The sequence below is a fragment of the Heliangelus exortis genome, chromosome 24 (genome assembly GCF_036169615.1).
Source record: "Heliangelus exortis chromosome 24, bHelExo1.hap1, whole genome shotgun sequence".
Classification (NCBI taxonomy): Eukaryota; Metazoa; Chordata; class Aves; order Apodiformes; family Trochilidae; genus Heliangelus; species Heliangelus exortis.
The window spans coordinates 645,372-654,858 of NC_092445.1; the positions used below are offsets into that span (position 1 = coordinate 645,372).

The 9,487-nt window shown below is 47.6% G+C and overlaps 1 long non-coding RNA gene across 1 annotated transcript; it reads left to right on the plus strand.

Annotated features, from left to right (window-relative positions):
* The first annotated feature begins 1,723 nt into the window (after window positions 1–1,723).
* Window positions 1,724–3,155, plus strand: LOC139807169 (uncharacterized). The gene is made up of 2 exons (XR_011730486.1): window positions 1,724–1,820; window positions 2,989–3,155. It is a non-coding gene; the product is annotated as an uncharacterized lncRNA (long non-coding RNA).
* Window positions 3,156–9,487: the final 6,332 nt, after the last annotated feature.

Consider the following 9,487-nt stretch of genomic DNA (forward strand, 5'->3'; position numbering starts at 1 on the left):
GTAACTCAGCTCCTTCTGAAGTGGAGTTTTTCCATTTCCAAGTGCATCATTCCCATTCGGGATAAATCAGCCCTGCACAGGGGATGAACAAACTGTGACCTGGGAGCAAAGCCCCCCCAGTGCCTCCAGAGCTTCAGAGAGGCACCAGCAGGGCTCCCAAAACCCCAGTGAGGGGGCAGAATTCCAAGGAACAGTGTTTGAAATAAATCTTTGAGGGGTGCCTTTAAAGACAAGCCCTCCAGGTAGGTCCCTGCTCCCCTCAGAGTGGGAGGAATGGCTTTAATTGCATCTCTTGGCACTAGTCATGTGCCTACCTGTTTATAATCCCAGACTTAGAGCAAAAGCTGCTATTGTACCATCCTCTGTGCACTGACATAGCAGAGCTCTCAGTGTCATTCTGCCTTGACTCCACACACTGGGGAAATGGACAGGAAAATTTGGGGATAGGGTTGTTTTCTGCCCAAGAGCCTCTAGGGCCGGTGTCCATGGCTCCAAAGGGTGCTGGGAGAGGGACTGCATGGAGATGAGAGCTAGGAAAAAAGACTTGAGCATCAAATGTGTTCCTTCTGGGGAGAGGCTCATTTATTCAGCTTCTCCTAGATGAAGATTGATGTGATCACAAAGGATGGATACCCTCACTAGCAAGAGAGACTGTGGGGAAATCACTTTCCAAGAAAGGAATCATGCCTGAAAGTTGAAAGAAGAGAAATTCAAATGAGAAGGCAGCAGAAATTTTAATGAATTGTTGCATGGATGTGGTTTAGATGATTCCAGTAAGAGGCAATTCCAGTGAAGGGAACGTCATGCCACAGGAAGGACAAATAAATGGGATGCAGCTCCAAAGGCCCAGCTCCCAGAGAGGAAGGAATGTGTGGGGGCTGAGGAGCAGAGGCCTGAGAAAAGGAGATTCTTTAGGGGAAATGGGCAGTGTCAGTATTGGAGCCCCCTCAGAAGGATGTGTTGGGTGAGCATGCACAGCAGCATCACAGCTGGAGGTGCAGGGAAATCAGGGACCCCCAACCCCTCCTTCTCAGCGCAGGGCATGGTGCAGGTCTGAATCATTTTATTTCGTTCTATTTCATTTCTTTTAATTGCATCCCATTTAATTTCTCATTTATTGACAAATTTGGGGCAGTTCTTCTCTTTATCTAATTACTATATTGTTTAAATGCTTTTGGACAGCTGAGTACCAAGAGGCAGGGGTGTGGGTGTGAGTGCTTGTGTGTGGGTGGAACAGGGAGGAAAATGTGTCAGTTTTAAAATGGTCCTGTTTGAGGGTTGGGTGGGGAAAGAGATTTCTTTTCAATGCAGAATAGTGTTTCTCTTTGGTGTTACAGGAATATTTTTATAGGGAAAATTTGTAAGAGAGGTGGCATTTAGGCCTCTTACACATTGTCACTGTAGTAATCTGAAAAAAATATAAATAAGAATTACTCTGTTTTCTACAGCTGGTACTGTCAGAAGCAGGCACCTAACTCTGCAGGCATGGCAGGGTGTCATATCCACTGCCTACCTCCCCCTAAAGCATCCCAGGGCATTCAGAGGAGGCTGTCACACCCAGTGAAAAACTGTCCCTGCTCATTCTTATTTTTCTGAAAGTTTTTTTCTTCAGTTGTTAAGAGCTCCAGACCTTCTAGCCCAGCTTTCTTGATCCCATTTGGAGACCCCACTTCCCAGAGATACAGATCCTCCCTCCTGCTGCAGCCAGAAAGGAGAGAGAATCCTAGAATGTCAGGTTGGAAGGGACCTCAAGGATCATTTGGTTCAACCCTTCTAATGTTTATACGAGATGTCTCGGGAACTTTGGCACTTCCTACCAGGTGAGGAGACACTTGGGGGATGCTGCCCAGGGCAGGATGGGTTCCTCTCAGAGCAGATCTGCTTCTTGAGACACCTTTTGTTGAGCTGCTCAAGATCTGAGTCCTGGAGAGAGCCTTTCCAGCAAGAATAACTCCTTAGGGAGCAGGGTTGGGATCTCCAGGCCTGCTGCCCATCAGTTAGAGAGGGACAAGCAGTGGCATGAGGAGCACACGTGTTCCCCCAGCAGCACCGAGTGGCCCCGATCCGCATCTCCCGCAGTCGATAATTGTGCCCGGGAGGCTGCTGGCAGCAGCTCTGTTCCCCAGGTATGCTGCCTGGGTAGCCAGGAGGGAGGGTGCAGTAGCATTAGTTCAGGGAGAAGGTATGATGAAGTCACCCAGCTTCATGAGGGATGATGGCACAGAGCCCTCAGGAGCGGGGCATGAAATGCACCTGAGCGAGGTGAGAGCCATCGAGTCCCTGCCTCTGCAGTGCCTCTGGGGAGCAGTGTCACCAGGGAGAAAGGTGAACTGAAGCTCAGACCCCACGAGAAAGCAGAGGGACAAGAGATCCACAGCTTTAAAACAACAGCTGAGCTCAGCAATGATGTTAACTTCAGCTCCAGGCTCTCTCCTTCGGCAACCGTGAGAAAACACAAAAAAGTTTTGTGGTCCTTCCGTAGCTGGCCAAGGGGGCTCACGATGGCTTAGAGCTCCCAGATCCTTCCCTCAAGTCCTGAAGAGCTCATAAGCTGCCTGAGGCTGCTGTGCTGCCCCAATTTTTGTGGTTATGGTGATGTGCCCAGCTGCTGGCCTTTAATGCAAGAGACTGGGGTCTTCTCCAGCCCCTGGGTTACAGGAATGAGCAAGCACCGTGCTGTGGCCCCAGCTTTGCCTTTTGCTGCCAATCTGGGTTTTCAGTGGTGGAAATTTTGGTGTGTTCCTAATCCTGTGGTTATGAGTAACAGCAGAGGATCTTGTGGGCAATGTGCTGGGAACCTATTACTAAACTTCAAACCAAGATGAGGAGGTTTTCATACAAAATATTCCTGCGGAAGAGCTGGGATCCCCTGTGACAGGCTGCAGTCCTTTGTATTGGATGGTCAGCCATTTTTTTTGGTGTAAAAGGTAGGGATTTCTGACAATGATTGATAAGCCTTACTGTCCACACATTTCCAATGTTTTCTAGCTTTGATTTTTTGCTTCCAGCCACTGGAAGTTTGAGCTGCCCAGTCATCTATCTGCTCTGATGTGTCACCACCCTGACCAGTCTTAAAAAGACCAAGTTCTGGGGTTTGCTGGCAGGTAGCACCTCATGGTTACTTAAAAAACAATCTCTAGAAAATCTTTTGAAAAGCTGTCCCAGCAGTGTTGATTTGAAACAACTGATCTTGGTTGCTGTTTTAAAGACTTGTGTCATGGGACCTGAGTAGCCTTGGGATCTCTCCAGGATTGTTGGGCAACTGATTCAGTATAATCTGACAAAAATCAGTGTATGCTTGTGTGAGTACCTTGGCACAAGGAGCAAATCCTGTCCACCCTTGGCAGACGCCATCCCTACCAGAGCTCAGGGGCCACAGGGGCAGCAGAATCACAGAGCAGAGGAATGGTCCTGTATGAAAGAGACTCCAAAGACCTGGAGGTCAAGTGAACTTGTGGTGTGTAAAGTATCTGAAAAAAAAAAAAAAAAAAAAAAAAAAAGGGAGCCATCCACTGGAAACAAGTTCAGGAGCAGTGAAGAAATGAGGTTGTTGCCTGTTTTGTTGATATTATTTTTCCTAGAATGATCTCATAGCAGTTTGACAAATAAAGGGCTCACTGCTGGGGAGATGACCATCTGCCTGCCCCTCCCTGCCCTCCTCCTTGCTTGGTTTTTCCATTAGTGCTGGTGCCTTCTGGGCCTCTTAAAAAATGAGGCAAATACTTCCCATAACCAGGCTGGATGGGACGTGGTCAGAGGGATCCCCATGGAAAGTCTGTGGATGCCTGATTGGGAAGCACCCATCTGTGCCCAAGCCCCCCTGTGCCACTGCCTCCAGCCCTCAAGGATTTTCTTAAGGTGGGAGGGGAAAGCAATGTTCCTTTTTTCAGACAGTGAATCTGATACCAGAAGGTATCCAGACAGGGTGGGATTTTCTGTCTCAGTGGGACTCAGGGATGAAATTCTCCCAGGGTGCATGGCCTGGATTTTCCTCCAGCTCCAGCAGAGAGCACAGGGAGGGCTCTGCTGAGGAGGGGATGATGTGCTGGGAACCTCAGTCAGCTCTGGGGAGAGGTGTAATGAGCAGGGTCACCTCTGATTAAACTCCAGCAGTACAAATCCAAGCAGCTCAGCACCAGGCAGGATTTTCAAAGAGACTTCAAGCAGAGGGCTTCAGAACCTTCTCTGGACAAAAGCATCCCACAGAAGTCAGGAGACACCTCATTTCTTTCCTTTCCTTTCTTCACCAGTGTTCCAATGGGATTTCTAGCTCCATTCCAGACTTCAAAAAATCATAGACAGGATCTCATCTCCAGTGAATCCTCGGTGTCTGCAGAACAAGGACTGACTTCATCCTTAGGGAAGTCTCTGGGACATATCCCCAGCAGCCCGGGCTTCCCAGACATCCCAACACTTCTCAGTGGATGATTTGCTTCCAGACGACACTGCCCTCTGATGGAACCGCAGGGCTTCGGCATTCCCGAACTTCCCGGTAGAAAGGGAGTAGGGATGGAGGGCTATGCCCTATGGTGAGATGCGGGGGGGGTTTTGGAAATGGAGGGGATTCCTGTTCAGCAGGCAGTGCCAGCAAGAGAGGCAATTCCTGCAGTTTCTTCCTTTATTTTTTGTTCTAAGAACAAGGGATGATCAGGGTCATGAGGGTGGGATAGGGCTGAGTCAAGCAGAGAATCATTTGAAAGATGGAAACCATTGAGGAGAAAAGACCATGTCATGGAAAGCAGAGGAAAAGGCACCAGGGCTGTTGCTCATTTGCCAGGCTGGAAGTTGCTGAGAACAGCATCAGGATGGCTTGAGCAGCTTGGGGTGTCCCAGTGCAGAGAGGACATGGAGCTCCTGGAGTGTCCAGAGGAGGCAATGAGGCTGGTGAAGGGTTCAGAGGGAAAGCCACATGAGGAGTGGCTGAAGGAACTTGGTCTGGTGGCAGGTTCCTGATTCCTCCCTGGGGAAGGAGGAGCAGCAGGCACTGACCTCTTCTCCGTGGCAGCTGCTGATAGGACCCGAGGGAATGGTTGGAAGATGTGCTGGGGAAGTTTAGGTTAGATATCAGGAAAAAGTTTTACACCCTGAGGACAGCTGAGCAGTGGAACAGGGCAGTGGTCACAGCCTGAGCTCAAGAAGCCTTTGGATGATGCTCCCAGGCACAGGGGGTGATCCTGGGGGTGCCCTACACAGGGACAGGAGTTGGACTTGGTGATCCTGATGGGTCCCTTCCAATTTTGCAGATTCTGTGACATGTTGGCTCTTTTTATTTGAATGGGAAGTGTTCAGAAAGCTCCCTGGGAACTCTTGGAGCTGACAGCAAGGCAGCCCCTGCTTTCACAAGCAAGGGCTCTGATTGCTGCCTGGGCTGTCAGCTTCTGCAGCTTTACACGTGGCAGGGAGGGGAATATCAGAGCTCAGGAGACAGGTTTTATCCAGGCTTTCAGGCTGGGCATCTTTGACAGCCTCCTCCCGCTGGGCCCAGTATTTTTTATTGATGTAATGGGAAAGCTTTTTCCCTTCAGATGTCTTTTTAATGCCTCCTGTCTCATCCTATCATGGAGTCAGAGAAATGAGAGATGGAAAACACCTATGAGGTCAGGAGACCTCTGCCTGTCCTCCCTGGTGTTGAATCAAGATGGGCAGATCCATTACATTCCTGTCACATTTCATGCATCGGCCACGAGTCCTGTGCTTCCCCTTGAAGAAAATAGTTAAAATAAACCAAAATATCTTCCCCTTTTCATCTTAGTCTTTGTTTCCAGAGGATTATTAAATTAAAGCTTCTAGCACCATGAGGTGGTTCCCTTTTCTTATTTCAGAGCATCAAGGCAGCTGAACCTCTTCTGGACTTGGATGCTTCCCATGTTGTCCCTGCCAGCAGCAGGTACAGGAGGAGGTGCTGGACTGAGCAGTTCCCTGCTGGGCTGTGTGCAGCTCCATGGGTAAGGCTCTGAGCAGGTCCCAGCATCATTTTAGATGCCACGGATGTGAATAAGTAACTAAAAATACCAATGTATTCAAATGTGAGATGATTTCAGATGGCACAGCCAACTGGTATTTGAAAATCTGATGCCAGCGTTGCTGGAAGAGACACAGTTACCATCAGGAGAGAAGGAACTGGAGTCTGCTGCCTGAGCTCCCACAGGGAAGGGAAAAAAACACTTCAAAATCCCTTTCCAAAGGGAGTTCTGCCTATAGATAAAATTCCCTGTTTTCTGACGTTCACTCTGAAGAACAGGCTGAATGTTGTTTTCAGTGTGTGCATTACATTTAGCTTACAGCATCATTAAAAAAAAAAAAAATTTATTTTGCTAAGGAAACAGATACAAAATGTTGTTTAAGGACCTCACCAAATAACCATCCCCCACCTGGCTGCAGAGCTGAACACAGATGGACAAGTGCAGACACATCTGCTTATTAGTGACTTGTGGACCTCAGCATCCAAATGTTCCTTAGCACCAAATAATTAGTGACTTGTGGACTTGTGGACCTGGAGAGAACTGGGTACCAACCTCTGCATCCATGAGCATCTGAGTATTTTGCTGGGCAGTTGCCTCAGACACTTTCCTGAGTTCAGGAGTTCAGACCCTATCTGGGAGGTGAGATACAGGAAAGATGTTAATCCACTTTTCATCAAGATGGACCCAAACCATGTTGTTCAGGCAGGATGATGGAGTCTGTGTGGTGACAGGCACCTGAATTCCCTTGGGACTGTGCCTGGGATTGGTATGCACACCAGTTCCCAGCATCAGGCTCAGTGGGACAGTCCCTGTGTGTCCCTTGCCCACTGAGGGGGTGCCCAGCTCAGGCTGGAGCTTCCACAGGGTGGTGGGATGTTGAAAAAGTTGCATATGGCACGTGTTAAATTCCTACAGTTAATCCAACGCTGCCAATTTTCTGCTTTTTCTAGTGACTAAACAGTTTTTTACCACTGGTGGCCTCCTACTTTTGAAAATCCCAGGCAGGAGCTCTGCTCTGGTCCTGATGTTGGAGATGGTGAAGGGAATGGGATGTGCAGGACAATTTCTCTGTGCAGCTTCATGTGTCTGGTGCTGGACCTGGCAGCTGGACTTCTGTTAATGAACTGTTCCTATACTGAGGAATGAGGCACAAATCAGCACCCACTCCTCCTGATTCATTTTGCTCTTTATTTTGCTCACCTCAGTATTTTGTTGGTAGCTGTCACCATTTAGCAAATAGAACCCTTCAGAAAATCCCAGCTGCCTGTTGTACTCTGAAAATGAAGTTTATGTCTGCTATAATTGGATGGAAGTGGAAGTCTTGCAGAGTGAAACTCCAGTTGTCCTGGCACGGCAGAAGTTTGAAGGAACAATCTGTTCCATCTGCATCTGTTAGAACAGAGAGGTTTGATCATCCTTTGTAATTATGAGAAACTGGATCCTGCTTGATAGGTTCTTCTGAGCTCTGTAGCCAAATAATTCAGCTTGCTGGAATATTGACTGACATTTGCTACTTGTTCCTGACTTCTAGGAAATCATTTGTTACTAATAACTACTTGATGATTATTGGGAGTAAAATGATGTTCTCTGAAGAAGGGTGCCAGATCTCAACACTGCCAGAAGTGTTCCCTTTCCTCTGACAGAAATCCTATTTCCCTGCAATATATTAAAGTCAAATCTGCTTACCCAGAGGTTCAGAGGGATCCCTATCCTGGAAAATGGATCATTTGGTTATGGCTCTCCAGTACAGTCAAACATGAAGACGAAAGTTGAAATAATTCCAGCCCAAGGGATTTGGCTTTGGTATTGATAAAAGTAGTGGCTGTTAAACACTGCTACCTGACTCAGCAAAGAGCCAGCAACCCACACTGTGGATGCATTCACTGTGGAACAAGTCAGCTTTGTTCCTCTCTGGCTTAAGCCACTTTTAATGGGAATCAAACAAAGCCAGGTTTTTTGGGAGATGTGGTATCTTTCCTGTGATAAAAAGGCAGAAAATCAGTTGCCAGCTATTGGACACATGGGCTTCCTTCATGTCTGCTTCCGTGTCTGCAAGTTTGAATTTTCTTGTGCTGTTTTTGGTCTAATTGAAGATATTATCTGTCCTGACAAGCCTGGCCTATCTTGTACCCTTTAGCTTTCTTATCTGTAAAACAACTTGCACTTAACAAGAAGTCTGGGCATCCATACCTGGGACTACTAAGAATAATAACTGCACTTTTTAGACAAATATATTTTTGGATAAAGGACTTTGCTTGGCCAAAGTCTGGTGCTCTCTAGACACGACTAGCAAACCTTCTGTGGTGGCTTTGTGAAAACATTCCTAATCAGCAGAGATTAGCAGTCAGCAAATTCTTGCTGCAGATATAAAATCTGGGTTGTAAATGTGCCCATTGATGGCATGTGGGAGCTCTGCTCGGGGTGTGCAAGCAGTTCTGTGCTGAGCCACGCTCCTCCTGCAGCTTTCTAGAGATCAGCAGCTGTTTAGAACCATGATTTGAAACCCAATTACAGGCTGTGTAAAATCCCTCTTATTTAACTCTATAATGTGTAATGGGCTCAGCTGGGATTTCTTTTGTTTGGTTGTTGCTGGGTTGGGGTTTTTTTTCATGTCATCGGCTTTAAAATCCATTTAAATCTGTTTTCAACAAAGACCCTTTGTCTGAGGAGGCACAGAAGGTGTTGGGATAGGGAACGGGGAAGCTGTGGGATGTCTCAGAGCTCATGGAGGTGAGGGGAAGGGACAGGGGGGGTTTCAGCCCATCCCCTGCTGCACCCAGGGTGATGCAGAGTGCTCTGCCCAGGGGATGTCTCAGGATACAGGGCTCTTCCTTTTGCTTTAATATGGTTGGGCTGGGTAAGACAAATGAAGCTCTGTCAGCCTGAGAACTGACCTCTGAGGTAGCCAAGCTGCTCCCAAAATACATCTTCAGGGCTGTCTCCAGAAGTGAGGACCAAAAACTTGAATCCTCTCATGCAGCAGAGCAAAGACTGATACACCAGGGAGTGAGAGATGAGGAAGGTTTGCAAGGTGTCTGAAATTAAGGGCCATAGTGACACGAGGAGATGAGTACAAATGGATGATGAGGTTACAAGGAGGTTCCTGGGAGCTGGGGCAGTGCAGAGGTGGGGAGGATTTGTGGGACCACCTCAATTAAACCAGAGCTTGAGTGGCTCCCAAAAAAGGATGATGCAGTTTGACATCCTGGAGGAAAAAGGACTCAGAGGAGCTGGGAAGGTCTGGTGAGCCTGGAGATCTCACATGAGAGGGCTTGGAGTGTTGAAACTGTGCTAAAGTCTCTGTGTCTGAGGAATGAGACAAGGACAAATGGCTTGGATGGGTCTGGTCTTCTATTCTACTTTTTTTTGGTTTGGGGTCACTTCTCTTCTCTTCTCTTCTCTTCTCTTCTCTTCTCTTCTCTTCTCTTCTCTTCTCTTCTCTTCTCTTCTCTTCTCTTCTCTTCTCTTCTCTTCTCTTCTCTTCTCTTCTCTTCTCTTCTCTTCTTTCTCTTCTTCTTTTTGTT